The sequence below is a fragment of the Haemaphysalis longicornis genome, unplaced genomic scaffold, assembly GCF_048455015.1.
Source record: "Haemaphysalis longicornis isolate Haplotype H1 unplaced genomic scaffold, Haemaphysalis longicornis Haplotype H1 scaffold_8, whole genome shotgun sequence".
Lineage (NCBI taxonomy): Eukaryota > Metazoa > Arthropoda > Arachnida > Ixodida > Ixodidae > Haemaphysalis > Haemaphysalis longicornis.
The window spans coordinates 41,566,889-41,571,616 of NW_027526445.1; the positions used below are offsets into that span (position 1 = coordinate 41,566,889).

General features: G+C 44.8%; 1 pseudogene; it reads left to right on the top strand.

The window, feature by feature from the left end:
• Window positions 1-1,971: 1,971 nt before the first annotated feature.
• LOC144148265 (uncharacterized) lies at window positions 1,972-4,292 on the top strand (annotated as a pseudogene).
• The last annotated feature ends 436 nt before the right edge of the window (window positions 4,293-4,728 follow it).

Below are 4,728 nucleotides of genomic sequence, written 5' to 3' on the forward strand. Positions count from 1 at the left end.
GTCGCGGGTTCGATTCCCGGCCGCGGCGGCTGCTTTTCTGATGGAGGCGAAAAGCAAAAACGCCCGTGCGTACGAGATTTCGGAGCACGTTAAAGATCCCCCGGTGGTCAAAATTAATCCCGAGCCCTCCACTACGGCGCTCCTCATCGCCTGCGTTGCGTCGGCGCATTAAACCCTACAATCAATCAATCTTTCGCGTCGATACTGTAGTTACTGTGAGATTTTCAGTAGAATATTTAGCCACTGTTTCGAGAAAAACACAAAAAATTGAGGGAGATGATGTTCCCCGTAACACGTTATCGTGAAGTGTTTAATTCTCGTCCTGGGCAGGATGTGTTATACAGTGTGAAAAAAAAATGGCAGTCCCAGCATCCGTGAACACTTTTTTTTCAAGTTACATACAGGAACGCTGCCAGTTGAAACATGTATGGAGACGGGGCTGTTTATTGGTTGGTCTAGCATGTGTACGCTGTGTGCGAAAGCCGAAACAGTGGAACATGTTTTCGCGGAGTGCTGGGATGCCGTATTTTTTTGGGACGTCTTACAGAGAACGTTAAAGAAAGACCTGCCTATTTTAGCGCATGGCATTTGGTTCCTTCCGGTTGAGCGCGAAGATGAAGTCCCGTATGATTTGATAATGGCGCTAGGGTTGCCTGCCATTTGGAGGTCCAGAATGGCTGTGCGACATGGGGACCCGAATGCGCTCACTGTAAGCAAGTATTGTGCTCAAAATTTCAGGCAGTTGTATGAAGTGTACAAGTTACAGGACCCCGAACTTGAATGGCTTCCTGTTTTGGAAGAGCTGTGTGCTTTTGATGTTTATTTTAAGTCCTTCCGTCTGCCAAAGTTTGGCAGGTGGTGTTTAATTTATCTGTGACTTGTATTACGTGTGTTCAAAAGGTAATAAACAAAGAAAGTGTCGATACTGTAGTGAGTAACGCATCTGACTTCCATGAAGGCTGGCCGTAACGTTGGGCTGGCCGGCGGCTGCAAGTTCGAATCGCACCTTGGGCACTTTTTTTTGCTTGAACGGTTTTGTGCCATGCGATACCAAAAAGGTATGATTCCAAAGAGAATTCGGCAAAATAAAGTAAACTATAGCAGGGAAACTGTCTACAAATTTTTCAAACAGCTAGTAGATCTGAGTTATGCTACAATAGTTGCCAGACAACTGAAGTGGTCGAAACACCGGTCATGTGGACAGAAAAGTGTTTATAAAAAGGAATAAAGAATACATTATTTATTTTAAATATCGGGTTTGCACTTGTACAGAACAATACATACAAAGATTAACTTTTGGATGTTCTTACTGTGACGTTACTGCTAGTTACGCTGCCGACCGACGATGTGGGCATGGCCGCTTGCGATGCGCATCAAAACGAGAATCTTAAAGACGTCTCCTAAATTCCAGAACCAATGGATTGTGAAAATATTTCGATTTTATGTTAATAATAGGCCGTCCCAGCCGACATACATAAGAAACTTTACAAAACAAAACAATATTAAGCAAAGACAAATTCATTTCACGCCCCTTTAAGGCCAAATTTTGATTCTACCGTTAAATCGTGTGGTTCGTGACGTCTGATATTAGGTATCCAGGGCAAGTCTTTAAGTGAACATTAGTAGGTCGACTAGGGCAGCCGTGTGCGGCTGAAAGCCTTGTTTACTGCCAATCCTCGCAGGTGGTGGCCAATACCACTTACGACCACTGTCAACACTCGCACCGTTTTTGACCAGATTTGCACCTTTGTGGTTCTGCCATGCCCGGAGACTTGTGCATGACTTCTTCTGGACGCTTGGACGGTCATTTTGATTCTTCTTGCGGTGGATGTTGAGCAGAATCCAGTGCCTGATATAGACGATCTCATAAAAATGATGAACACTATACTTGCTTTCCAGCAAGTATTGAAAACAAAAATCGAAAATTTAGCTACTGCTCACGATAAGCTTGAATCTACGGTTAACGCTCGAATGGTCGATGTTATGGCAGCGATAACAGAACAGAAAGTAGAGATCAAGGCACTGCCGGCCAAAGTTACAGCGTTGAAAGGTAATCTTCAACTACATCAAAGCCGTCTGGACGATTTAGATTATCGAAGTAGACGCCGCAATCCCTTTATTTTTGTTTTTCCCGAACCGGATCATGAACATGCTGCAGAACTAAGAAAACATGATCAAGGAATGGATAGGGCATAAATTCGGAGTGGTTGTTAACTCTGTGGAAAGAGTACATAGGGTTTGGAAAAAAATCCTCGATAAAGTACGACCGGTAATAATGAATTTTTTAGACTGCAACGACAAGCTTGAAGTTTTAAAGAACTGCCACAAACTAAAAGGAACAACAATCTCGGTAAACCATGACTTCTGCAAGGCCACTCTATTAAAGCGCAGCAAACTCTGATCTCATTGCAGTGATTTTAATGCGCAAGGTCGCAAAGTATGGCTTGATTACGATAAGCTTAGAGTGAACGACGATATATACGAAGATGATGAGCAGAAGGGTTGTCTGAAATGTATCCGCCCGCAATGTAACCGCGATGAATGGCTCAATCACAAACAATTGCCAGTTGTTCCCCTTAATTCTTGGAGCATTGTCAATAAAGTTCACGAGCTTGAAGAAATCATATTGACCTATGATCCCCAAATCATAGCAATTACAGAGACCTGGCTTACTGCGGACATTTTAGATTCTGAAATAGTTCCCCGAACTCATAAAATGGTTAGACGTCATCGAGGCTGCCAAGGAGGAGGCATTGCTTTGGTAGTCAAACAGGAAATCACTTGCGTAACTATGAACGAAATAATCGACAATAAAAGTGTATGGTGTCAAATTGATTTTCGTGGGCTCTCGGCTCTTGTAGCTGTAGTCTACCGGGCCCCTTCTTCGCCTTACTCGTTTTTGGAAATTATTCAGTCTTACATGCACCAGAAGTACAAACGTAATCACAAAATCATATTAGCCGGGGGACTTCAACCTACCATCGATTGATTGGCACACTCTTCACCCAGGTTCAACAGACGTAGCGAACTGTAACTTGTTGCTTGAATTGATGCTGAACTTTAATCTCGTTCAACTTGTTAAAGAGGCTACCAGAGTTGCCCAAAGCACTGAAAGCTGTGGGGATCTTAATCGAGACTAGTCCCAATTACGCGGGCACGTAGCCCACGATCCCCTCTCCCCGAGGGGCGAGGTTAGCTCCTCACACCCTCTCCCTGTAAGGGGCACGGGTTGACCAATGCGCGCCGGTCCGTGGGCCACGTTGGGCGTGACGTAGTGGCCCGGCGCCCAAGGGCTCGCGGCGGCGGGCACGCGCTTCGGTCGGACCCAGGAGAGACTGGCTGGGTGCCGACTCCGACAGCAGGGCTGCCAACTCTAGGGAAATTTCCCTAGATCGAGGGAATTTTAGTTGTCTCTAGGGAAAAAGGGAAATTTGTCAAAATCTAGGGAAATGTTTGCGTCCACATGGACTTATGCCTTCAGTCGTGTAATAGTGCCCTTTGTTAAGTTTAACATTTATTATTTTTTATGTACCTATGCCTTTCAGTTTCCCGATGAAGCGCAGATACATATTTCCCATTAATGTGCATCGAGTAAAGCTATCACTCCTACGTTTGACACTGCTGGTTTAAATAGCAAAAGAACATGATTGATGAAGTTCATAAACTTGCTCGCTCGAATATCTCGTGCACTGCGCATCGTCTGTGCTCGTTCCTATTATCCTTCTTTCATATATACCTGCTGCTATTACAAGTGCTCTGTGTCGTAGTACAAGATTATTGTGTTTTGCATTGAATTGCGGTGTTCTTGAATATGTTATTTTTATATTTTAACACGTCTTCGGCTTATATACAAGGCGCTGTAACACGTAGTGCTTCATGGAATGCCGTATCGTTGTGTGTGCACCGAGCGATTGCTTTTATTTTCTAGGTAATTTTTTAGGTGTTATTCAGTAATACCTGTCCCCCCCGTAATGACCCTCTATTGCTTTTGTGGTTTGATGAAATAAAATATTTAAATGCAATATACATTGGTCTCTAACATTTTTTCACCTTCTCTCTGTTACTTCAAAAACGGTTGAAGTCATAATTAGGCCTTACAAGTAAATTCGGCAGTCATATCGCATACTAGAACCCAATATCCGTGGGAAAACATGTGATAACCGCATTCAGCAAAAATCTAGGGAAATCTAGGGAATTTTTTATCTGAGCTAGGGCAAAAGTGGCTTCGCAGGTTGGCAGCCCTGTCCGACAAGTACTTCGTGCTCGCACGCTGCTCGCTCGCTTCGGCCTGAGCGACCGCCGTTTTCTCACTTCCATGAGGTCGGCGAATGTACCGAGAGTTCTATTTGCTCAGTCAGTCTGGTGGTCGGTTCCGGTCCTAGCCGGGCCCATCACCCTCAGCGCTTTGGCGGCTTCAGGAGGTTGAATAGAACTTCTGGAGTGGAGATGGGGCTCGAAAACTGACGCCGACGGCCGCCATCTTGCCGTGGGTAGAAAACTCGTTCCGCGGTAGCAGACGCATTGCATTCCTCGCATAATGTACTTGTTTTTGCGGCGGGTTACGTTATATTTTTGCTTCCGTTCTTTTTTTGTTTTGTTTTGTTTTGTTTTGCAAGTTGATTCTCTCATGCGGCTACCTTCAAGCGCACCGAGCTTTTCTTGCGCGCGTTCATTTCGCCGCATGTGGTTTCGGTTATGCTCCCCTCTCCGTGTTTCTAGTTAAGCGCT